Source organism: Rhagoletis zephyria, unplaced genomic scaffold (assembly GCF_001687245.7).
Source record: "Rhagoletis zephyria isolate East Lansing unplaced genomic scaffold, Rhagoletis_zephyria_1.1 Rzeph_scaffold_00068, whole genome shotgun sequence".
Taxonomy (NCBI): domain Eukaryota; kingdom Metazoa; phylum Arthropoda; class Insecta; order Diptera; family Tephritidae; genus Rhagoletis; species Rhagoletis zephyria.
In genome coordinates, this window is record NW_016157152.1 from 87,100 (window position 1) to 114,880 (window position 27,781).

At 34.2% G+C, this 27,781-nt stretch overlaps 1 protein-coding gene across 9 annotated transcripts in view; it reads left to right on the forward strand.

The window, feature by feature from the left end:
• LOC108371389 (syntaxin-binding protein 5-like) overlaps nt 1–27,781 on the forward strand; it is a 552,451-nt gene that overhangs the window by 30,833 nt on the left and 493,837 nt on the right. The window contains exons 1-3 of one of the 9 annotated variants that reach the window (XM_017626947.1): nt 10,696–11,080; nt 11,268–11,347; nt 16,195–16,283. The gene's annotated coding sequence lies outside the window, so the exon portion shown is untranslated. Of the gene's footprint in view, nt 1–10,695; nt 11,081–11,105; nt 11,187–11,267; nt 11,348–16,194; nt 16,284–27,781 lie in introns of those variants that run through there. The other 8 variants (XM_017626939.1, XM_017626960.1, XM_017626998.1 and 5 more) reach the window with 8 other exon arrangements.

Genomic DNA, 27,781 nt, shown 5'->3' on the forward strand with positions numbered 1-27,781 from the left:
TCGGATCGAGTTCGAGCTCTCTTTTGCGAGCCAGGGCCAGTTTTCTGCAGCTCGGAAAGGGTAGACCCCTTCCGGCGCTGCTCTCGGAGGTAGCTTAGTATATTTAGGATCTCCTCGATTTGGGCCATACCCGTTTTTATGTCCATGGACACATTTTTCTGCTTGGAGACAGCACTCTGCATCTTCCTCAAGACGAGCCGAATCTGGGCCAATTGCTCATCTTTATTGCCTTCGCACGTTCCCAAGCTTGCGGTGGCATGCTTGTCTCTGTTTGCAGCAGCTGGCGTTTGATGACCACCATCCCGGCTGCCGGGAGTTGCCGTTTGCGAAGGTGTACCCTTCTGCACCACCTCGACGGCTCTCTCCGTGCTCGTGGTGCCGGCTTTTGCCTGCAGAGGAGTTTGTGGCGGGGAGCGCTAAATGCGCTGCATTCTTCCTCGGGCGCATCTACACCCATTACAGTTGTTTTTGTTATTTGTTTGATCATGTCAGTTCTATTGGGTCTCCGCTCCAAGCCGCTATCTCCACACGTAGCACAGTCGCTTTAAGTGTCCCGAAGTTCCCTTCTCTCAAAGGAGCAGGCCATCGCGAGGGTTGACACAAGTCCTTATGGGATATTGTGTTCAGAGCCAAGACAGCGCAAAACCAGGAGTAAATCTCAACTGGACCTGTGCGGCCAACTAAATGGCGACGTGTATTGAACGTACTTGAAGACCTGCCAGGGTTTTAACGAGACGGAGGCGATTGCAGCATTAGCCCACCAGCCATTTCTGTGAGGTGTCACCCTCACATACTAAAGTGGTGGAATACTGCTCTCGCCAGTTCAATGTCGAATTCATCGTATACATGTTCCAGTATGCCATGAACACGATCTAACTGGTCTCAATCCTGGGATGCTTTTTGGGAGGCGGCATCTGTTCGCCCGGACACAGGAGGTTCATCAAGCATTTCTGATCTTTTAAATCAGGCCCTCGGCTCCTGCCGCTCTTGGTCTGGGACTGCTTGTTGGTTATTCGCAGCTAACCCACCGAAGTAGGCCGTTCACGATCCGCCCTGTGTGACCCCGGTAAGGCCCTGAGCTTAGCCCTTACTTTTATTATTATTTTTATTATTATTATTATTATTATTATTATTATTATTATTATAAACTCTTCATAGTCTGGTGTAGACTTGTATCAGATTCTATAAAATTGTAGTGTTATGAACACAATCACGTATAATGGGCAGATAACTTATCAGATTTATATGTTGCAAAAAATCTGATTGAATTATAGGCAAATATATAGTCTAAAGTCTTAAGACATAAAGATTTCAAATGATATTTTACAAATGTTAGTTTCGCTTTATTTCAATAGATTACCTTTAAAAATCTAGCAGTATAATGCTCAATTCGCCATTGTTCATGAAAATACTTTCTTAAATACGTGTTATTATTTATTGCTAAAATGAAATGAGAATAGTACTGGCGACGTTACACTTATTTATTAGGTAATTGTGCAACGAAGTCAGCTATGATTTCTTTTTTTCCATATGGAATCAGTATGATAACGACAATACTAAGAAAACATGTTAAATATCTTTTTTGGAAAGTGTACTTAATTATCCAAAAAACAACTATTTTAGTTTTTCACTGGCTACGTTACACTTAACATTTGCGGTACATTTCATTACGACGTAATAGGAGTTATAAACAACTTTTTCGCTCACTTGGAACGTATCCTGTTAAACTAATTTATTTGCTATCGTTCAGAACTTAATCGGCCAAAATAAATCAAGGAAAGCTTATATTTTTGTACTTTTCCTTGTTGAAGTATCGAAAACTGTTTTTAGGTTCGTGAAAAATCCTTCGACAAAAGGAGCAAACTATTAAACACAAAATGTTTGGACATGATAAGAATTAGTGTCAGAAGCAGCTGACAGGTATAGTGAATACCAATAATCACTAATATGTCCAATATTTGAAAGAAAGAACAAATCGGGCTGGTTTACCTTCCTGTAGAATTGGCCATATGCGCATAATAATTTTACCCTCATACGGTTGACAAACGTGCTCGATTGTTTGCATAAACAGCCTTTATTTGCTTTTACTCATGCATTTTCCTCTTTAAAATGCGCATAAGCAGCCGAACAAATGCACGAAATTTTTGGGAATTATCTCGTAGCCCAGTAAAATTAGAATTTTCCTTAAAAAAAATTTGTAACAGCAATTTTTTTATGCAGTTTTCTTCTATTTGACACGTAGACCATGGATCNTAATTAAATTTGGTAGGAAAATTAAAAAAAAAATTGTAACAGCGATTTTTTGATGCACTTTACTTCTATTTAACACGTAGATCATGGATCCACATTCTCGCCCCTAAATTTCATTTGGCAAAATTCCCCCATCTTGGATTTAAGTTTTTTTGGGTTTTTTCCAATTTGCAAGCTTATTTTTGTATTTTTCGTAAAAAATGGTTATATACAAATATGTAGAGAATTTAATTTCCCACATTTGTTATATAGAAGGTTTTTTCAAAATAGCATTTTTTATTGTAAAAAATTAGCAAAAACTGCTAAAAAATTTACATTGCCACGGTTTTCNTTTTTTTGGGTTTTTTCCAATTTGCAAGCTTATTTTGCATTTTTCGTAAAAAATGGTTATATACAAATATGTAGAGAATTTAATTTCCCACATTTGTTATATAGAAGGTTTTTTCAAAATAGCATTTTTTATTGTAAAAAATTAGCAAAAACTGCTAAAAAATTTACATTGCCACGGTTTTCGCCATTTTTTGACAATTTCTGTTCAAAATNATATTTCAGGACCAAGCAGTTCGACTGATTTCATTTTTCGGTTAAATATAGAGCTAATTATTTGCTATACAATGGCCAAAAAAAGTTAAAGAAAACAAATGGTATTCCTTTTGTGTATCACATTGCAATCGTACGACTGTCATGCGCCACCATGGGAATGCCNATCAAGGAAAGCTTATATTTTTGTACTTTTCCTTGTTGAAGTATCGAAAACTGTTTTTAGGTTCGTGAAAAATCCTTCGACAAAAGGAGCAAACTATTAAACACAAAATGTNACATTTGTTTTGTATGACGCTTAGATCACGGCCGGGAACGTGCGAAACATAGCGATTAACCCAGAAAAATTAATTAAATTTGGTAGGAAAATTAAAAAAAAAATTGTAACAGCGATTTTTTGATGCAGTTTACTTCTATTTAACACGTAGATCTTGGATCCACAGTCTCGCCCGTAAATTTCATTTGGCAACATTCCCCCATCTTGGATTTTTTTTGGGGGTTTTTGCGATTTGCAAGCTAATTTTGCATTTTTCATAAAAAACGGCTAAATACAAATATGTAGAGAATTTAATTTCCCACATTTGTCACATAGAAGGTTTTTTAAAAATAACATTTTTTATTGTAAAAAATTAGCAAAAACTGTGAAATAATTTTACATTGTCACGGTTTTCGCGATTTTTGACAATTTCTGTTGAAAATACATAGCATATTGAAATTCCAAGGTTGTAGAGAATTTGATTCTCCAAAACTTTTGTGCCAACATTTTTTTTGTACGACGCTTAAATCACGACCGGGAACGCGATACACATAGCGATGTACGGGATGCGCCGTATAACTTCATTTCCACACCTTCACCTGCTTTCATTATAAAAAAAAAAAACGTTGCCCGTGGATTGGGCCTACTGGAGAAATCACTTAAAAAAAAAAAACGCTGCGAAAAACTCTACCTCAGCGCTGGTGTGGCAATGAGTTTTACGGTGCATCCCGTACATTGCTATGCTTACCGCATTCCCGGCCGTGATCTAAGCGTCGTAAAAAAAGGTAGGCACAAAATTTTTGGATAATGAAATTCTCTACAACCTTGGATTTTTAATATGCTATGTATTTTCATCAGAAATTGTAAAAAAATGGCGAAAACGGTGACAATGTAAAATTTTTTCGTAGTTTTTGCTAATTTTTTACAATAAAAAATGCTATTTTTAAAACACCTTCTAAATAACAAATGTGGGAAATTAAATTCTCTACATATTTGTATATAACCATTTTTACGAAAAATGCAAAATAAGCTTGCAAATTGGAAAAAACCCAAAAAAAATTAAATCCACGATGGGGGAATTTTGCCAAATGAAATTTAGGGGCGAGAATGTGGATCCATGATCTACGTGTTAAATAGAAGTAAAGTGCATCAAAAAATCGCTGTTACAATTTTTTTTTTAATTTTCCTACCAAATTTAATTAACTTTTCTGGGTTAATCGCTATCTTTCGCACGTTCCCGGCCGTGATCTAAGCGTCATACAAAACAAATGTAGGTATACAAGTTGTGAAGAATGAAATTCTCTACAACTTTTGAATCTCAATATGCTATGTATTTTCAACAGAAATTGTCAAAAAATGGCGAAAACCGTGGCAATGTAAATTTTTTTTGCAGTTTTTGCTAATTTGTTACAATAAAAAATGCTATTTTGAAAAAACCTTCTATATAACATATGTGGGAAATTAAATTCTCTACATATTTGTATATAACCATTTTTTACGAAAAATGCAAAATAAGCTTGCAAATTGGAAAAAACCCCAAAAAAAACTTAAATCCAAGACGGCGGAATGTTGCCAAATGAAATTTAGGGGCAAGACTGTGGATCCATGATCTACGTGTCAAATAGCAGTTAACTGCATCAAATAATCGCTGTTACAAATTTTTTTAAATTTTCCTACCAAATTTATCTAATTTTACTGGGCTACTCGGATCAGGGGAATTTTCGATGACAATACTGGTAAAAACGGCCAGCTTTTGCTTTTGTACAAGTACGCAAACAAAGCAGGCGAGTTTCGCGAGGTGCGGGCTACAAGCCTGAAGAAGCCAGGTTCCATCCTCGGTTGGAGCGATTGGGAACAATTTTTTTGTTTTTATTATTTATTTAAAATTTTTTTATTTGATTTGATTTATATATTCAATTTTACTTTATTTTGTTTTCATTTGCTTTATTTAGTATCACATTTTTTATTTTACTATTAGTTAATTTAAATTTTTAGAGTTGAATTTTATTAAAAAGTCAACAACAACTAACTGAAAGCAACGTAAGAAAAATATAGAACTTATAAAAAAATAATGAAAACGAAATAAATGAAAATTCAACTGGCCGTGGGATTCGAACCCACGATCTTACGGTTCGTTTATCCGCCGGTCGTATGCCGTCTGTAAGGGTAAAATTATTGTGCTAGATTATATGCATAAGCTTTGCTTGCCGTCTGTCACAACTTTTATAGACGGCAGTAATGGGAATAAACGAGCCGCAAGGTCGTGGGTTCGAGTCCCACGGCCAGTAGAATTTTCATAGGTGTTCTGACCCCCCGGAAATGTACAAATGTAGGATTTTAAGGCACTAAAAACTTGAAAAAGACAAAATGACCTTTGAAAAAAGGCATATATTTTTTAATTTTGTTATGTACTTCCTTTATGTACAATGTGCATGCCCAATTAAAGATATTAAAAAATGCATACAGTGCACATTAGGTCAAATGATTCATTTGGCTGTGCGAAACTCCAATTTCGTAAGGGCAGTTTTACATTATTTTTTGTTGCCATTCTGTAGGGAATACACCAAAATAACATAAACTTCACTTTGTTTTTGTAAAATAAAAAAAAACACCGTTAGACAGCAATAAACCAAAGTTACACTTTCAAAACGTTATTGACACGTTGTTTGCGCAACCGGTTTATTTTGTAAGTCTCAAGTGCATTTTTTTTGTAAAGTTCGAATAATTAAAGGAAAATTTTAAATGGGAAACCAAACTATAAGTGAGAACCTATGTCGCAATTTTAAAAAGTGACTTTTTACCATTTGTTTGCAAAAAAACTGTCTTATTTGAATAACCCCAAAAATTTTCTGATTTATTTCCATTTATGATTTTATGTAAGCTTTTACAATTTTGTTAACTTTCGGAAAACGAAATGGAAAAGGTAATGGATAAATTAAGATGTGTTTTCAAGAAAAACTGTTTTTTTCTGGGCTATCATGCTATTACAAAAGACGAGTTGTTTTAAGTTTGGCTGATTGAATGTTCGAAAAAAAGAAAACCTTTCTTCGGTTGTCAACCATGTTGAAAAAAAATTTGGTGCTGCTGATATTTGCGCAAGTTCTATGAAACTCTTAGAAGAAAAAACGCGTCTTTTTTGCAATTATTTATCAAAGAAAGACGAAAATTATGGAAAGCAATTTGGAAAGGATGCTAAAATATTTAGATCTTTAAACATAGCGTTTCTTGCTGATGAAGTTCTTTTCGAAATTGAAAAGCCAGCTGCGTCGACTAGCAGCCGGATTCTAACTTTCACTATTGCTAAAATGCTAAACTACGAAAGCTAAAATTTTTCCGAATTTTTAGCTATCTCCAAAAATTGCGGTTCTGTCCTCTTTTTCGCTAAAAATAGTTTAGCCCAAATTTTTTGGTGATAAATAGTCAATTTTAGTGGTGATAAATAGTGAAAATGGAAGTACAGTATATTTTGCTTTGCTGCCTTTATGCTTAAGTGCACATTTAAGATACCTACCCCAAAATGCGCATCTGAGACATTATTTTTAAAATTTATAAGGAAACTGCTCTGATAGATGCATTCAACATACATGCACATTGGCGATACCTGCCTTAAAAATTATGCAACTAGTATCAATTATCAAAGAAAGTATTACGTTTACCTGCACTGGCCCTACAATTACCTAATTTTACAAGCTTTTATTTGTTTTTCTCATATCGCAGAACAAAGAAAATGGCTATCAATTTATGTAGTTATAAAAATAATAAGAAACTATTCGAAAAAAATTTCGCTTGCATTATTTTCTACGTAATAAGTGTTTTTCCATTATTTGGTTTCATAGGGATTCGGATAACTTCCTCATTTAAGTAGTAAAGAAAATTCGCGTAAGTGCCTTTTTCGGTTAGGTGCACAAGTTTTTCGTGCAAAGAAGGATGTGCAGCTAGGCAAAATATACTGTATGTGATAGCAAAAAAAATAGCAGCCTCAATTTGGATTACATTTCAACTCCTGTAGCGTAGCCATAGCTATGTTACAAAGGCACTTGCGCCGATTCGCAACGACCATTGATGAGCAGCCTTCGCAAAAAGGCAAATCCTTGAGAGAATTTACGGATTGAAATTTCGAAATTTTTTACTCAAAGTGAATAGAGTTTTCAAAAACATTCGTATTCTTTTCAGGAAGTTACCAGCGATTTCTGGTAAATGTGCCACAAAGCAGCATTTGCATTCTGAATATAAATAATATCGGTGCAGAATTTGGGAATACTGAAACCTCAAGTGAAAATGAAGTGTTTTATAGCAATTGGAAACATTTTTTTTGTAGTCAAAAGATTGGTACAATACAACAATGTTCTATTGAAAAATTTCAACAAATTAATTTTCGTGATTGGGATAAAGAAAAATTATTGGGTATTCGCACAATTGGGATACGATTTGCACCAAAATTTGGCAAATACTCAATTGTGTGACACTGCCTTTAAACTTGTATTTATACGGATGTTGTAAAAGAATGAACTATAAAAAACTAACCAAAAATAATATTTTAAAATTTGTGAAAATTTGGTGCGGCTATAATTTTTTCGACTACTGTACATAAGTTGACTATGATTACTCGGCCGTGCTATCATAGAAGCACAATGCCACTAAGTGCATTTTAAAATTTTTAGGCAATAGTCTCATGCGATTATCGATTATACTTTTTGTTGTTTGTGCGAAATATTTTATTTTTATCAGTATTTTTCTTTTAACCAAAATATGTTGAAACACAAGTAATTTTTAAGCAAAAAACACAACCGACTTCAATTCTCATATAAAAATTTAAGATTATCGTTAATCTCTTCATATTCCAATGATCGGATTTAAACCAAATTAGAATCGGACCACCTGTGAGGTAACACCTTTCCTTTAAAAAAAGAATTATAGAAATCGGTTAACGTGGTCCAAAGTTATGCGGTAACATACATAAAACAAAAAAACAAAAACAAATATTCCGACGAATTGATAACCTTCCTCCTGTTTGTGAAGTCGGTTAAAAAGTGAAAATAAAGAGAGAAAATTCCTCGAAATAAAAATCCTCAAAAAATACTCAAGCGCACCCGAATTTCCTCACGTTTTGGGGAATTACTTACAAAGTGGCAACACTGCTTCTGGGATTAATTACTTTGCTGTTGCCAGACGCAAAAAGTTTGTAAACTGTTGCCTTGATAACAAAGATTGGCAAGATTCTTGTTGCATATTAATTTTTTTTTCAGCTAAAAATGTTTAATTTGTTTCAACAAAATCGTCAACAGCGAACCGTATTTAGCTCTACTACAATATTTTTTTTCTGAGTGGTCCAAAAATGCACGTGAAGAAGTAAAGTCGGAATTTTAATGCCGCCACACCCTAGAAATATATACCGAAAAATATACCCTTATTTTTTATTTTGAATTAAAAAAAAATTAGGGTGTGCCCAAAACGCTCAAAGTTGTCCATGTATTTTATGCGGAAAAAAATCAGCTTTTCGTAGAAATGGTGTAGAATTCTTGAAAACCAATATTTTTCGATCGGAAAACTCTGTTTCTCTACAGGAGATTTCCAGTAATAATGCCAAAAAAATTAGTTCCAGACCATAGTGGAATGGTATGGAATTCTTGAAAATCAATGTGGTTGTTCACGCTTGCCTGATGAGCAGTTTATCTGGTTAAATATAATTTTTCTGTAGTGTATTTTGTTGCTGTACAACAATAAAATACACTACACAAAAATTATTTTTAAGCAGATAACCTGATAACCAGGCAAGCGTGAACAATCACAATATTTTTCGATCGGAAAAATCTGGTTCTCTTCAGGAGACTTCCAATAAGAATACCCAATTGTTTATTTAACTCTGGTTCTCTTCAGGAGACTTCCAATAACAATACCCAATTGTTTCTCTAACCATTTTTTCTTGGTAACTATATTTTCTAGGTCCGCTAAAACCCCCAGAAAATGCAGGATAAATAAAATAATAAATAAATAAAAAATCGTTAGTATTAAATAATGGTTAAATAAACAATTGGCTATTGTTATTGGAAGTCTCCTGAAGAGCACCAGAGTTTTCCGATCGAAAATATTGATTTTCAAGAATTCCATACCATTATTATTAACTATTATTATTAACTAATTTTAAAAAATTAGATACGCAGTATTAATGGAGACATTTCAGTGGTCCAAAATATCCAAAAAATAAACTTGATATGGCAACCCTTTTCTATTTATGAGCTATCAAAAATGATGCCTCTGAAGCAACAACAAACTTGTGAACAGCTGAGTAAAATATTCTAAGAAAGGAACTGTTTGTACCTGTATGGCGCGGTGTTTCGTGTAATAACTTTTTTAACGTAAAAATTTGGTATTTGCCTGTGTTTTGTGGAGTAAAAGTTGTATGTATTGTCCCGTATTGTTCAAGATTTTTATGTTAGGTGAAAGTTGAGAGTCTGCTCTTTAGAATCATGTGTGGGCTTGGCCCCTTTTTGCCCCATTTAAGAATATTTGTCATTTTTAGCAACCCCATTTATAACTATATAAGTTTATCTCATTAAGTCTAACTGAATATACTAGCGAAGATGTGTGAAATAAATAAATAAAACCACTGCTTACCATGTAACGGTAGTTTTAGGAAAGGTGAAAACACTATATTTAATACTTTCGCCGGGTACTTAATGCTCGACTTCGCCTGAATTTAGACTTTTTTATTTGTTTATATTATATTAAGGTCAATTTACTAATTTTATTACTTCACTCTCATTTCAGATGTACAATTAATACTATGAAATTATTATTGTTTTACTAAAAAACGTATACTCATACTTTGAGGAATTAACTTAATTAATCATATTGCCTTTTTAAACTTTTGTCTACAAAACACTATATGTATTAAGTTTTGTTAAGATCGGTCAAGTGGTTTGTGAGAAATACGAATGTTTCTTGTCAGTGAGCGGGCCACGCCCCTTTTCCAAAATTTTAAATAGGTCGTATTTACCTTTATGCCTTGGCCCCTTATACCAAATTTAGCTTTTCTGGCTTTACTGGTAGCTGAATAATATCACTATTTGTATTTGTGTGAGTGGAGTGGGCGTGCTATGCATAAAATTTTTCTTTTCTTTCTATTTCTTCTATTTATGTGGCATAATAAGCCTAAACACAAAACATAAGTGACATATCTCGCTTCAAATAATTTATGACAAAAAAATTATTTCCAGACCATAGTACATTCCTACGAAAAGTTGTTTTTTCCCCAAATAAAATACATGGAAAACTTGAGCGCTTTGAGTACTTCCTAAATGTTTTTTGATTTCAAAATAAAAATAGGGGTATATTTTTCAGTATAGAACAATTTTAGGGGGTGTCGGCATTGAAAATCCGACTTTACTGTTTGTGGCCACTCTAATGTACATATGTATGTACATACGTATTTAAGATGTAACGCATTTTATATATTTTTGTCAGCAAAAGCTTTCAATTTTAAAAATCAAAATGTGAACTTGCAGAAATAAATTCATACATTGATATACCCCGATAAAGCTATCATGTGACCCTAAGCTTACACCACCAAATTAAGCTTTTACACCGAGTCCTGTTGTACTTTAACCAACCCCGGACGGTGCCAAGTTGTAAACATGCGCATTCGTTAGAGCATTCAATTCCCGTTTTGCAATTGTCCTACAACAGACTTATCCACATTTTTCCATAAGAAGTGTTAATTTAAAAGATGAAGAATATTAAAATAAACTCTTAAAAGTGCGTAAAAACGTTCAACTGTTACTCGAATTGTGCTTGCATGAAACAAAATTACAACTAATTGATGAACTTTGTTCGATTTTCCCCATTTGGTCGGTGCAAAGTTACATAGCAAGAAAACACTTAAAGGGAAAAATCAATCGAGTAATTGCAAATACTTCATCATTAAATTTAACCTTGTGAAAACTGATATTCAAATTGAAAACCGCTTCGCATAAAAAGTGGAATAGTATTCGTAACATAAAACGATAAAGATATAGTTTAAATATGTTGCGATACGTAAGTGTTTACTTTTGTGAGTTTAAATGTACCTGAGTACATACATATATGTACATATAGTTTACCAATTTACCTAATCCTTTGATTTTTTCTATGGTACGAATATGTGAGTGTTATTGAAGTGTTTGCAACTATTCAAGTTCATGCGTAATGGTGTCTCATAGATAACGATTGATTTTTATTCCAGTGTGCCACATTATTTAATTAAAAAAGGTTGTGCCTACAAATTCAAGAATGCACGTAGATGAGAATTGGATTAACAAATGGGTATGCCATTTATTTTTGATTTATGCAGATATTTCAACTTGATTTTTTGTACTCACCGCCCTCAAAGTGTTCAATTGTACTTTAACATAAATATGGCAGCAGGTCGTTTATCGAAATATCCAGTGGCGTTAAGGAAACTTTTTGCGCTACTTACATATGTATATTTACGTACATACTATCATACTACATATATATATGTGGGAAGTTATAGAAATGTACATATTTATGTATATCATCGTTTAAAGTACAAAACCGCGTATCAACAAAATGCAAAACCGCGTGAGGTTGCATAAATTATTTTCTAGGGAGTAAAAACACTCATATTTCAAAATGGTTCTCTTTTCTATATAGCAATCGCATTTCTGGCTAGTATATTTGAGGACGAATGGATAAGAATTGAGCCAAGAGCTTGTATGAGCAAATCCAATTTTTGGCAGCAAATGTCAGTTACGCGGTTTTGCAGAATGACGATACGCGGTTTTGTACTTTAAACGACGATATATGTATGTCCACATATGGTATGTACCTGTATAAATGTGCATGCATGTATCTCGTTATCAAATATATCAATTTAGCAAACAATCTTTCTATACATAATTAAGTACATTTGCTCTGAATTTGAAAAATATTTCCCGCGAAATCTGTTGGATCAAATACATGCTTTAACAAAAAGCATTATTTAGCGAAAATCTGCCATATGTATAGAAAAATACTAACATATGTATGTACATATTCATTAGTATCTGAGAACAAAAAGCCATTCCATCGTAATCTTTAAGAGCTCTGTAAATCTAATAATAATAATTTCTGCGTCTATGAACGCACATTTTAGTTATTGCAAAATAACAAGGCTGCACGATTAAGAAGCTGCAAGACCTCCGATTGTGCTATCTGGGTCAACGCAAACTATGCGAGTTTTAGTCACCCAAAGAATTTTAACTAAATATATAATATTTTCTTTATTTTTTTTCGGCGACTGACGTATACTAAAATGAATTTCGAGCCTCCTTATTTTTAATTTTAGTTATTAATCCCTAACCAATAATCTTTTTATATGTAGTGCTTTTTGCACATTGAAAACACTTTTTTCCTAAAATAATTAAACTTGAACAATGTGACTATTCAATCATTGAATTTGATAACATATTAAAAGAGATCTTGTGTGGTAACACAAAAATACCTTTGAGAAATAACTATATTATACTATATATCATTGAATTTGATAACGTATTAAAAGAGATATTGTGTGGTAACATAAAAATACCTTTGTGAAATAACTATACAGATGTTAAAAACGTATTGTTCGATAAAAATTGGTGACAACTATGTTAAGTTTTTTTAAACATTCAATTTTTTGAAAAGCTTTCATCTTATATTATTATTATTATTTTTTTTTGTTTACGGCTTTTTGCACTTTTTACCATATAAACGTAAATTTTTCGTAGAATAAAATGCGCAAGACCATTTGCAAAATTAATTAAAAAATCAACGCTAGTTTTTATAAATTGCACTTGTTATATAAAAGACCGCAAAAGCCTCCCGCCAAAAAAATTATTAAAAATCAACGCGACTTTTTAGCCACTTAAAACTTATATTGGTTTATTAGAATTTCATAAGCCATGTAACTGCATACCCAAAATTTTTTAGAAAATCAGATTAAAAAGCTAAAAAATTTTATCAAAATTTGTTGAATTTTTCTAAATTCTGTAAAAAGTTTGAAAGCTTATAACTAATTCAGCTAAATAAATTGAGGCAGATGTTTCCTCCTATGAAACGGCCATGCATTATTGATATCGCCCATAGCCGGTATAGACATGGTGGAGAAACACAAATAATAATTTAAATTGGATGTAATTTTTGGTTTGATTTTTGTGTAGATCTTTTAAAACAGTATATTAATGCAAAAGTTGGAAACTGCCGGAAAATATGGTGCGAGGAAATTTGAAATCAAATTATATCATTCAATATTTCGACTAAAGCGCCATCTATCGGGTTAATTTTTTGTAGGTATATTTCGTACAAAATATGCACACTTCATGAAAAATTGTTTGCATTAATTATTTATAAAATTATAGTTCATTCTGTAATATAAACCATATAAATCAAGTCAAAGCTTCAATCCTTATATAAAGTTAACAAAAATTCAAAAAAATTTCAACTTTTTATTCAGAATCTCTAGAAAATTGTCAAGTATTCAGTCATTTAGCCATTAAATTTTAGTCTAATGAAGTGCAAGTTTCAAACGTCTAAACAATCCCGTTGCTTTTTGAGATTTTTTTTGGTGACGGGTTATTGAACTTTTTTCCATATAAGCGTGAATTTCTTATGAAATAAAATGCGGGAGACTCTGAAAATGCCTATATCATATATTATATGAAATCACGTTCTTCCTTTGAAACTTTAATTATACAGTTTATTAGAAGTATATAACGCAAAAAATATTCTAAAGTCTAAATTGTGCGCGCTATGATATTTCTTCCCCTAAATCGCCCAAATTATGCACCGTTACTATGTTCGACAATTTGTTTTAAGACTCGGTTATGCAAGTCTTAGATTTGACTTGCCTTGAAAATCGTGTGTCTAGCAAATGAGCAGCGCGTGTATGTGTTTACCCAAAAACAACTTCGCTTAGAAACTTGGAGAACTATAGATTTTTGATTTCTGAGTTAAGTTTCTAAGTGCAAAGAGAGTCGTAAGAAAATTATGCTGCCATATCATTTTTTCACTTATTTTTAATAAAATTCCTCTAAATATGCCACACAAATTAAATTTTTTGTATAAATGCAATTCATGTGGCAATCGAAAATCACCGTCGGCAAAAAAATTATCAAAAATCAGTTCGAACTCTTAGCCTCCTGAAACTTGCACCTTATTACTAGAACTTGATGTACTACAAAACTGCGTACTGGAATTTTTCTAAAAATTATTAATAAAAAGTTTGTTGTTAATTTTTTTAAATTTCTCTACAAAGTTTGAAATGAGGATGTATGTATATAGTGTCAAGTGGTATATAAGGGTCATTCCATGTAAAAGAGGAACACGACATAGATTTTAAAATGTCTTAGTTGTCTCTATCTCAGTAGTAACTCTTGATAAATGACTGCATTAACCTGTTGAAAAATATTAAAAAATAAAAATAAGCTATAACTTTTGTCTATGGAAACGTTTACTTCACGTATGTATGTAATTACTTTACACCAGTTACAAGGACTTGTCTAACCAGTCACAAATTTAAATATTTCTTAAAATGTCTATGAAGCCTATTTTAGCCAAATTTTTTATGAAAACGAAAGCATATAGGGTACGGGGTACAAAAAAATCTGCCTTAAAAATTAGTTGTTTTTGCTATAATTCGTCTTTAAGTGCACAAAGGTAAAATAGAGTTCTTTTCAGTGTCCCACCAGTCACATTCATTCAAATGATAGTAGCATAGAACTAAAAAATCGTTTGCTATTTTTTTGAAAGGAATTTTATACATAAGTTATCGGTCTATGAAAAAAATATTTATAATTCACAATTGATCACATTCTGGAGTAAAATGCCCCACTTGTCACAATGGAATATCCCAGAACTAACAAGACTTTGACAAAAAAAACTTATAAACATTGAAAAACGAAAGAAAAATAGTCAAAACTGGTCAAAATATCGTGACCCTAGTTTTTCACAAGAATGTATATGCGTTTTTATAACGTGTTTCCCTGAACAATTCGATGTTAGCTTATATCGTTTTGTATCAACGTCTGATAAACGTACCTATACTACTTCTGTGCATCAAACAATTTTAGTAGCAAAAAAATTAATTTCCGTATAAATGCAGTAGGTACTTAGTAAAAGAAAAATGCGCATGTGCGTAACACTTTGCAAACACTCTTCGGGCAAAATTTTGAAACTTCTGACACTTACTTTATTATTTGTTATGCCATTTGCCAGATAACCGAGTACTGGAACGCTTCCTGGTATATTATGTGTAACTTTTGGCGAGTTGGGGAACGCAACTATTTTTCTTGTACCTTACACTTGTTTGCGTTCAATGTATGAAACAGATGATTCAAATTTGAATGGCACTTAAAAAAAAACAGCAAAAATTACCCGAAACAGAAATGTTCCATATGAAAATTCATATTTCGATACGAAACTCCTAATTAATCAAGTGCACATGATATCGCGTAAAAGGAAACGCGATAGTTGGATTATAACTTTTAAACGCATACACTGAGCCAAAAGAACAATGTTTTTTTCAACCGAGTTATTGTTTGCTTTTTTCATAGTAAATGCACCGATTGAAAGAAATGTGATTGTATTTGAATATTTGAAAGCGTATTTGTATGTCTGGCTGCAGCTAAACCTGTAGAGATACTTGCTGTTATTTGTGGGTTTCCAGCAGGTTCGGGTTCGGTTGCCGACAGAGGCAATACATAATTTTTTGTTTTTTGTTCATCTTTATTACGAAAAGCATCTGTTAAGTGCAGAACACGATCAAACGACGAAGAAAATTTATTCAAGTTCAACATTTGAGGGCAAATTTACAAAATTTGCTGAATGTGTTGAGTTGCTTGCTGTTATTTGCAAACTTTCTGAAGGTCCGGGTTCAAATGCCGTCAGAGGCAACATGTTAATAATGATAATAAAAAATTTTGGTTTTGTATCTTCGAATTATGAAGAGCAGAAAATTTCAAACAAAAAAATCGGCAGCCAAAAAATTTGTTTAATGTAATGTGGTTAATATTACCAAATCATTGTTGAAAATATCAACCATAGCATTGTTAATATTAAACAAAACTTACATTGATTCCTTTTCAAGTTTGAATTTGGTAATATTAACCTATTTTTGGTTGATTTTTTTTCAGTGTACCTTCAGGCTGTATGGATGCATTGAAAACTGTTTGAGCGCTATGTGGTTAGGAACTGGAGGCTTGTCTTATATATATTGGATTTGGTAATCTCCGAAGTAGCAGCTACGTATAATTCATACCAATTAAGCTTGTTTTTATTTCTCAAATATTTTATTAAAATAAACCGCTTATGAGCTCAATATAATCATTACTTGAAACGTGACCACTCCACAATATTAAACCAAAAAACTAGTAGATGCTTTAGCTTACGTGCATTGTGCTTTTAACTCTTTTTGCTGCAATATTACGAAAACAAAACAAAGCCAATCCTTTTTATTTGCATCTAATACGAAAGGTTTCTTAAAACTTTTATCTCATGTTGCACTTATGACAGAGAATCGAAAATTGCCGACCTATTAGAACTTTTTCCGAGCTTTTTGGTGAAAACTATAATTTTTTGAAAATCTTTTTTTTTGCCAAAAATTTGCAATAAAAAAATTGATTGCGTATTTTAAACAATGCGCTCAACGAAATTTGGTATATAGATTGCCCCTTATCCAAGGTAGGTTGCTATTGAAAATGGGCGAAATCGGACTGTAACCACGCCCCCTCCTCATATAACAGTATTTGGGAAAAATGCAAAAACGATGATATTGCAGTAAATATTGGATACAAATTGTTCAAAAACAGTATGTGAAGTAGAATTTTTGTGCAAAATATTATTATTATGCAATTTTTGGAAAAGGGGCGTGACCCCGCCCACTTATGATGAAATACTGTATCTTAGTAGCCGCTTCACCAATCCGTACCAAACTCGGTAATAACCTTGATTGGAATACAGCTAAGAAATTGGGTGAAAATCTTTGAAATCGGGCAATAGCCACGCCCACCTCCCATATAACGGTAATTTACAGAAACACGAAAACTGCGATAAATCAGTAACTACTCAAGCTAATTGACTCAAAATCGATTATTGCAATAACCACTGAGTATAAAATTGGATTATTATAAATTTTTGGATTTTGGACGTGGCTCCGCCCACTTATGACCAAAAATGTGTATCTCGGTAACCGATTTATCAATTTCTACCAAACTTGGTGCATTTTATAACCTTGGTACGAAAAAGCAATTCGTTGAAAATTATTCAAATCGGGCTACAATTGCACCAGCTTCCCGCATAACGGTAATTTTCGGATACACGAAAACTCCGATATTTCAATAACTGAGGACGTTCCTTTTCTCCAAGTTAATACTTATAACAAGCTGTTAACAATAATTAATACTGTTATAGACTTTTAGGTAGTTTAAAGAAAGTTGGGACGACGATAGTTGAAACCTGCGCCGGGTATATAAAATTCGGTTTCGGCGGAACTTATACTTCTTTACTTGTTGTTTGTGCAATTAAGTGAGTGCACTTTTTTCAGATCCCAAATAGCCGAAATTCGGCTTTATCTCAATAACTGTTATACTTTCTTGTATTCCGATTTAGCGGAAAATTCTTAATAAAATTTCATAAAAATAGCTAACTATATCCAAAGAAAATTGTAATTCATATCTGAAAACCCCGAAATGCAGCTATATCTCAAAAACTGTTATACTCTCTTACTTTTTGATTTCGTATTCGGATTCAGCAAACTTCAGTTGCGTTGCTAGTTGCCAAAACGATATTACAGATGGCAACTAGCAACTTTCAACTGACAACTGCAGTTACTACAAAGTGTGTAGACAGGCGTGACTACATTTTTGTGGTTGCTGGGAATGTTTTTGGGGCATATTTAGGAGCAAAAATTGAAATGTGTGTCATATATTTTACTTTTTAATAATTTGAACGATATTAACATTTTGCAATGCAGTTTGTTTTTACAGAATATGGTGAATATAACAAAACTATAACTTGAAATTTTGGTCNAAAACGGGTAACGTAGTCCAAAGTTATGCGGTAACATACATAAAAAAACAAATATTCCGACGAATTTATAAAATATATAATATTTAATAAAGTGTTACGGATGTTTGTTTTTTAATGCAAACCTGTGCTTGGGAGTTTATTGATACGAGAATTCATTTCTGATATCTATTTTGTATTTAAAGATCCGCAAGATTACACTACAAAGCGANCCTTTTGGCGAAACAAAAGCGAACACTGATTGCAAATTTTTTCCTTTATCCTCTTTTAAAACTACCGACACACCAAGTTTTCCAAATTAAAGTCATGGCTGTTGCACTTCCTTCTGCGAAAAATCGAAGAAGTGCCCAAGCTTTTATGAGCGGAGGTATTGAAGTTGAATGAAGTGGTTCATTGTTTATTAACCAATTATACTACAGCTTCTTATGGAAGTCCTCAATATGCTTTGAATGTGAACACAAAACGATAATAAAAGAAAAACCTTGAAAGCGTTAACTTTTGCTTACAGTGCACGGNGGCACAGTGAATTTTCGCAATACATATATGCAAACTTTTTAATTTATTCCCAATTTTTTTTGCACTTTGATAAACTAAAATTTAATGGATTATTAAACTGCATACTAGGAAATTTTCTAAAAAATANGCTGTATTTTCTTTAAAACTCTTTATTTTAATAATTTAATTTTACCCGCACGGCTTGTTTACAGCCGCTTGCTGGTTGTCGAACTGTCAAATTTCGATTATCGATAACTCTACAGCAACTGACGATAGTTGCCATTCGTAATACAAATTTTCTTTCCACTTGCGTTGCCAGCTGGCAACCGAACCGTGTTACGTTGCTATTCGTACTCGACCCATTGTTTTATTGTCGACAAAAATGAAAGGCTTACCGGCATTTGCATGTTTAAGCTCGTATAACTCGACAAAATTGGCGGTAGAAAAAAATTGGTTAGCAGTGACTATAGCAATAACGTGGTGGAGTTTGATCAAAATGCTGACATAAAATTTTTTCATGGTACACTTGATGAATTTTGCCTCACATATACATATCGTCACCTAAATTCACAAAGGCCCTAACCAACAAATTTTTTATTTTACTGGAGAGGCAAAATAATNGTTGCAAATTAGTATGCAAATTTATTGAATTTTCCTGAGTTTTTCACAAAATTTACACATTTCATTTTTATGTGTTTTGGTGTAGTATGAACTATGTTTTTATAAAAAATTATCGGAAATAAATTAGAAACTTTGCCTATTTGCTAAAAATTCACTGTGCCAATACTTTTGTTCCTTACTGTAAGTAAATAAAACTTTATCTTAAAAAAACCAAAAAAAAATATAAAATTTTACAATACTTCAAAATTATTTTTCGAATCATAAATTTTTTTATGATTAACAATGTATTTATAGTTTTTTTGGTTTTAGATCCTGTTTGCTTTCAACTCGAGGTATCATTTTTCTACATTCTATTGTCATAGCCATAACTCCCTCTCTATTTTTATCCATCAATCAATCAATTTTATAATGGCTGCGTTTCTTTATACATTCCGGATAATCCCATTTTACAGCCGGAATAAACAGAATGCTTTTGAGATATACGTCAACATATCACCAGGAACGTTCTTAAGAATAAATAAACAAAAAAGTCTATTCCAAACGTTCAGAATGAACAAAGAAATTCAGCCAATGTTTTTTTCGGCATTTCTCCCAATTACAAGTAGAGCTTTATAAAACTTTAATAACACCAAATGTTTATCAAGCTTAGGATTTTGTGTTATCCGGGCAGGCTTATTAATTTAACCAGAGAATATGTTTTCTTTATTAAGTTTACCCTGTTACCCATTTTAAACTGCTACCTGTACTGTATGAGCGGTTAAAACTTGCCAAATTTTTTATTTAAAATTTTAGGTTAGGAATAAGCGAGTGGATGAAAAATGTATAACTCTAAGAACGGCCCATATATATGTATATGAAAGAATACACTCATGCGACGACTCTAGCCATTGTGAGTCACTCCTTTAAATTATAGTTATTTTTTTCTTATTGTATTAAAAAAATAACGTTCGTAACACTTTAGTAAATATTCCGTATATTAACTTAGTATATATGTATTAAAGATTAGAAGATGTGTCACGCCCCTTTTTACAAACTCATTTATATACATATATCTTTCCATAAGCACCTAACATAGGTATCTGTGCATTTCAAATTTCGAGTTCATGTGACTATAATTCCGAAGTTAGAGCTGATTAAAAATTTTCACTGTGGGAGGTGCCACCCATCGAGGCCCCCCCTGGCGAGTCCCAATTTTTTTATCCTATTAGTCCAGGAGTCATGGTAATACTCTGGCAAAATTTTATTCGATTCTGTCCAACCGTTTAGGCTACAACTTGGCACATACATACATACATACTTCCACAAATATATAGTAGATTTGCTTTGAAGCGCCATCTTGTGGTTCTTTAAATAAAAAATAGATATCAGAAATGAATTTTTCATATCACAAAACTCCGGAGCACCAGTTCTATTCTTTAGTTAATATTTACTTATTATTATTATTGGCTTAGTATTAATTAGAGATATTTTCTTTTAAAATTGCGCAGGCTCGAAATGGATTTTAGAGCTATGGTCTAAAGGACTCTTATTCTTAGGATTGTATGTAAGTAGATTCCGAATCTGCTAGGAACGATGTCGAAAAAAATTGACCCGCCCAATACTTATACTATAATTATATACTACAGTAGGTTCATACACTGAGTCAAAAGTACAATGGTTTTTTCAACCAAGTTATTGTTTGGATTTTTCATGGTAAGATTACCGATTGATTGTAAGAAATGTGATTCAAGTTGAACATTTGAAAACAAATTCGTATGTCTGGCTGTAGCTGAACGTGTAGAGGTGCTTGCTGTTATTTGTTTTCTTCAGCCAGGTTCGAGTACGAATGCGGTCAGCGGCATCATTTTTATTTTTTTCTGTTTTTGGTTTTTCTTAATTACGAAAAAGCATCTGTGAAGTGCAGAACCAAACCAAACGACGAAGACTTTGCGATGAAATAACCGAGATAGTCCGATCTTTCCAACTTCTTCACTGCAAGAAGCCTCCAAATCTCCGCCGCAAAATCCACCTGGACCAAGGAGGAAGGGCTAGAACTGGACGTCTTCGTCGATGGCGCCAAAATACCGACGACTAATCACCCTAAAATCCTAGGAGTGACGTTCGATAGCCTTTTCTTCTTCTCCCCGCATGCCACAGCCACATGTAACAAACTCCGGGCCAGGAACAAAGTTCTCAAACCGCTAGCCGGCAGCACCTGGGGAGCCGACAAAGAAACTCAGCTCGCGACTGACAAGGCAATTGGCCGGTCAGTGGCTAACTAAGCGGCACCAGTGTGGACGGCGGGGACAAGCGACACCCGGTGGAGGAATCTCCAAACCTGCCAGAACGCAGCTCTACGTACGGCTACAGGCTGACATCTCATGTCGTCCGAGCATCACCTCCATGAAGAAAGCCAGATTCTGGCGGTAAAAGAACATAACACCATGCTGTCGAAGCAATATCTCGTGGGTTGTCACCGAGAGAACCACCCCAACAACGCCTTGCTTCGAAACGAACCGTTCCCACGACACGTGAGACGACACCTGCACGACTGGAAGACAGACATTGAGCCGTACGTAAATCATCCATTCGACGTAGCAAGATACAGAGCGGAGCTCAACACCCTACACAGCGATACGGTCAGAACGAGCCTCAGCACGCGCAATGACAACATTGTCTTAGGTGGTCGACCGCCGCCCATAAATTTAGAGGAAACTGAACTGCGCAGAGAGACCAGGTGCACCCTACTCAACAGTTACCTCTGCCGACTAAATGCACAAGTGGCAAACACCTGCCCCGCATGTAGGAACATTCCTATGTATAGCTAGCAATTTTAGAAATCGTATTTGTACATTAATCCATACACTGAGAAAAAAATCAACCAATAATTGGTTAATATTACCAAATTTGAACTTGAAAAGGGATGAACGTGATTTTTGGTTAATATTAACAATTCCTTGGTTGATATTTTCAACAATGATTTGGTACAATTGACGACACTTTTGCTTACATTAACCAAACTTTTGGTTGTTGATTTTTTCGTTTGAATACGCTAATGTTCTGCACTTCACAGATGCTTTTTCATAATTCGGAGATACAAAACAAAAATTTTCATTATCACTTTAGCATGTTGCCTCTGACGGGAAGAAGCGATTCTTCTAAAAGTTAGCACATAACAGCAAGCATCTCTGCACACTCACCCACAGCCGTTCTCAAAATTTATTCTCAAATGTTGGGACTTGAATTGATTTTCTTCGTTGTTGTTGTTGTTGTAGCAGCAGTGCTCAACCCCCCCAGGTTCTGCCATGTATCGTCGTCTGCATCCTCCGACTCTGTAAGCCTGAGGCCGAGAAAGCGGGCAGCGTCGATAGGCGCGGTCCAGAGCGTTTCTGGTGTCAGGGTCGTAGGATTGGAGGTGCATGAGACGAGGTGCTGGGTTTCATGGGGACCTTGCCCACATGCGGGGCAGGTGTATAGCTACGTTTAAAATCCTAATGAGTATTGGACAAATGCAAAAAGCAGACAATTTTATACAAAAAATTTATCCGCTAGCGATACATACATACAGTTAATATTCGCAATGTTTTACATGTTAAAATCTCTTTGTTAATTTTTTATTAAAATATGGCTTATATTTTAGCAAACCCCATTTAAATCCAAGAATTAACAGTGTACGAAAATTGAAATTCGTACTAAAAAGTTCGCGATTTTGCTGAAACTTTGCTTATTTTTCTTAATTTTCATACACTGTTTTATTCCTGGATTTAAATGGGGTTTGCTAAAATATAAGCCACATTTTAATACAAAATTTACAAAACGGTTTTAGCATGTAAAACATTGCGAATATTAACAAAAAGGAGCCGTATGCTCAATTTTCGGAGTAACTGTATGTACATATATCGAAGTGATAAAGCATTGTTTACCTAAAATCAGAGAACGCAAGCAAACAATAGCAAGCGTTTCGGAATCGTTTAGTTTCGCTCATGCTGGGTAATAAAACACAACCGATTCAAATCACTCGGAAATATTTTGCGAGCGGTAGCTTTACTCTGCTAGCGTTACCCTGCAGGAAATTGAATTAGTTTGAAAGTAATTTGTAAACTACTTTATTTTCAATGATAACTAATTGAAATTCTCACTATCTTACCTGCAACGAACTCATTTATTTAACATGGCGATGTCCTAGGAAGCAGTCCATTGCCTTTTCCTGCATGTATTTTCAACTACTTTAAAATGAATTTGGCTTAAACAACTTCAAAGTCAGTAAGTCACGGATGCTTTTTCATAACTAAGAAAAACCGAAATTAAAAATTGAAAATTAAATGAGATTTGAACATGGAAATTCTTTGCAACTAATTGTAGCAAACATCTTTGCATGCTCGGCTACAGCCAGACATGTAAATGTGCTTTCAAATGTTCAGTTCGAATTGTGTGCAAACAGCAAGTCGACTGTCCGACTCTGCATTTAATTTCAACTACTTTCAAATGNGACTGACAAGGCAATTGGCCGGTCAGTGGCTAACTAAGCGGCACCAGTGTGGACGGCGGGGACAAGCGACACCCGGTGGAGGAATCTCCAAACCTGCCAGAACGCAGCTCTACGTACGGCTACAGGCTGACATCTCATGTCGTCCGAGCATCACCTCCATGAAGAAAGCCAGATTCTGGCGGTAAAAGAACATAACACCATGCTGTCGAAGCAATATCTCGTGGGTTGTCACCGAGAGAACCACCCCAACAACGCCTTGCTTCGAAACGAACCGTTCCCACGACACGTGAGACGACACCTGCACGACTGGAAGACAGACATTGAGCCGTACGTAAATCATCCATTCGACGTAGCAAGATACAGAGCGGAGCTCAACACCCTACACAGCGATACGGTCAGAACGAGCCTCAGCACGCGCAATGACAACATTGTCTTAGGTGGTCGACCGCCGCCCATAAATTTAGAGGAAACTGAACTGCGCAGAGAGACCAGGTGCACCCTACTCAACAGTTACCTCTGCCGACTAAATGCACAAGTGGCAAACACCTGCCCCGCATGTAGGAACATTCCTATGTATAGCTAGCAATTTTAGAAATCGTATTTGTACATTAATCCATACACTGAGAAAAAAATCAACCAATAATTGGTTAATATTACCAAATTTGAACTTGAAAAGGGATGAACGTGATTTTTGGTTAATATTAACAATTCCTTGGTTGATATTTTCAACAATGATTTGGTACAATTGACGACACTTTTGCTTACATTAACCAAACTTTTGGTTGTTGATTTTTTCGTTTGAATACGCTAATGTTCTGCACTTCACAGATGCTTTTTCATAATTCGGAGATACAAAACAAAAATTTTCATTATCACTTTAGCATGTTGCCTCTGACGGGAAGAAGCGATTCTTCTAAAAGTTAGCACATAACAGCAAGCATCTCTGCACACTCACCCACAGCCGTTCTCAAAATTTATTCTCAAATGTTGGGACTTGAATTGATTTTCTTCGTTGTTGTTGTTGTTGTAGCAGCAGTGCTCAACCCCCCCAGGTTCTGCCATGTATCGTCGTCTGCATCCTCCGACTCTGTAAGCCTGAGGCCGAGAAAGCGGGCAGCGTCGATAGGCGCGGTCCAGAGCGTTTCTGGTGTCAGGGTCGTAGGATTGGAGGTGCATGAGACGAGGTGCTGGGTTTCATGGGGACCTTGCCCACATGCGGGGCAGGTGTATAGCTACGTTTAAAATCCTAATGAGTATTGGACAAATGCAAAAAGCAGACAATTTTATACAAAAAATTTATCCGCTAGCGATACATACATACAGTTAATATTCGCAATGTTTTACATGTTAAAATCTCTTTGTTAATTTTTTATTAAAATATGGCTTATATTTTAGCAAACCCCATTTAAATCCAAGAATTAACAGTGTACGAAAATTGAAATTCGTACTAAAAAGTTCGCGATTTTGCTGAAACTTTGCTTATTTTTCTTAATTTTCATACACTGTTTTATTCCTGGATTTAAATGGGGTTTGCTAAAATATAAGCCACATTTTAATACAAAATTTACAAAACGGTTTTAGCATGTAAAACATTGCGAATATTAACAAAAAGGAGCCGTATGCTCAATTTTCGGAGTAACTGTATGTACATATATCGAAGTGATAAAGCATTGTTTACCTAAAATCAGAGAACGCAAGCAAACAATAGCAAGCGTTTCGGAATCGTTTAGTTTCGCTCATGCTGGGTAATAAAACACAACCGATTCAAATCACTCGGAAATATTTTGCGAGCGGTAGCTTTACTCTGCTAGCGTTACCCTGCAGGAAATTGAATTAGTTTGAAAGTAATTTGTAAACTACTTTATTTTCAATGATAACTAATTGAAATTCTCACTATCTTACCTGCAACGAACTCATTTATTTAACATGGCGATGTCCTAGGAAGCAGTCCATTGCCTTTTCCTGCATGTATTTTCAACTACTTTAAAATGAATTTGGCTTAAACAACTTCAAAGTCAGTAAGTCACGGATGCTTTTTCATAACTAAGAAAAACCGAAATTAAAAATTGAAAATTAAATGAGATTTGAACATGGAAATTCTTTGCAACTAATTGTAGCAAACATCTTTGCATGCTCGGCTACAGCCAGACATGTAAATGTGCTTTCAAATGTTCAGTTCGAATTGTGTGCATACAGCAAGTCGACTGTCCGACTCTGCATTTAATTTCAACTACTTTCAAATGAATTTGGTTTACACAACTTCAAAGTCAGTATGTTTCTTTTAAATACGCTTGCGTTCTGCACTTCACAAATGCTTTTTCATACTTCCAAGACACAAATTGTTTTGTTTTTCTAATTAAAAATAGTATAGAAATTCGAAACATTTACTCATTGCATTTGTTTTAAAGTAGTCTTTCAATTAGTTGATTTAAAAAAAAATCACTTGTTTCCGTCAGGGTAGCGATAGCTGATAAATAGGGAAACAAACGAAACATAAAGTTTGTGCTCACAACACAAAACGAAACCATTGGTTTAGTGATCCTCTAGTACACATACATGTTCGAATGTCATATTTTTCACCTTCGCTAAAGTGAATGCGAATTTTCGGAATGCGAATGCGAATGTTAGGAATAACATTAAAAAAGCTATAATCAACTTAAGTTATAAATTATTGGAACATTAAACCAGTGCTTGCTTAACCCATACAGTGTTTTAATCTAGTAGTAAAGTTCAAAAGGTGCATATTACATTTCAGAAACAGTAATGTTGCTGCCTTTTCTCCCATCAGCCGATTTACTGGAGGCTCGTATATAAGGCCGGCTGCATTGAACAATTGCTCACTTTTGACGAATAAAGTAAAAAAATTAACTAAAATATGTAACTATTAATATAACTATGTAAAATATAATAGCGCTGATATATTTTACAGGTCATCACAAAAAGGGGACAAAGTGCAAATGTTGATAAAAAATGCGAACACATTTGAGGGCGCCCAACTAGATCTACATATCTATTTCTATTTTCAACGACATGCATCAGCGTACAAGGGTTGTTTTGCCTGTAAATACTAAACGTTAAATTGAAACAAAGGGTGTATTCCAAAACATCAAAATACAAAGCATCGAGTCTCTTTCATTTCTAAACCTCAGCAGATTGTAGTGCCAAATGTGCGCAACCTCGGTAAGACGCTAATTTTTAACTAGGTTGCGCAAGTTAGACTTTTTCTTCTAGTCCGGTTTAGAAATAAAAGAGATTCATGCTTTGTATTTTGACGTTTTGGACTGCACTTAAAAGTTGACCGCGAAAAAAGACGCATAAAAAAACTTCAGTGAAGAAAGACCCGTTAAAATATTTGACGGCGAAGAAGGACGCGTAAACTTATTTTCTTGGTCTACTATATTTGCGGGTGTAATATTACGTTCAAATTGGCCCCATTTAACTTGTTAAATGAAATATAGCTTTTTGGAAAACACAATCGTCCACATTGAACATTTGGAGTTAACTTTGACGGTTGTTTGATTACCAATAAAAACTCGAAAAAAATATTCAAAATAAAGTTTTTGTTTTCAATTTGTTTTGTGCGAATGTCTGCTTCATGATATTAACGCATACGGATTACTTAGAGACTTCAAAATGTTTAGTTTGTATGCACTATTTATCTCTGCGTACGATGAGACCTCATGGAAAATAACTAATTACCGCCTTGGCCTCTTTTTTGGCGGGCAGACATGCATACAATTTTGATATTTTTTGATAATTTTAAATTTTTAATTTGTCAATGTTATTGTGGCTTGTTAACATTTTATTTTTAATATTTTTATTGAGCTTTGTACCACGATTGTTTATTAGGAAAAATTGAAAAAGCAACAAAGTCTAAGCGGTAGAAGTTATAGCACTATTTCGGAGATCACCACATCTCCTCATCAGACTTCTTTTTCTAGACTTCAGCAGGGATCGAACCTGCGAATTCGATGTTCAAAGTCAGAAGCGTTAACCACTGAGCTATGTACATCCCGTAAACTCTTGTTGCTAATTCATTTTCCTTATTCAACCAACTACTATCAAGTGCAGCTGATTTGCCGCTATTTAAACTCGACAGCGTGGTTGTTGTT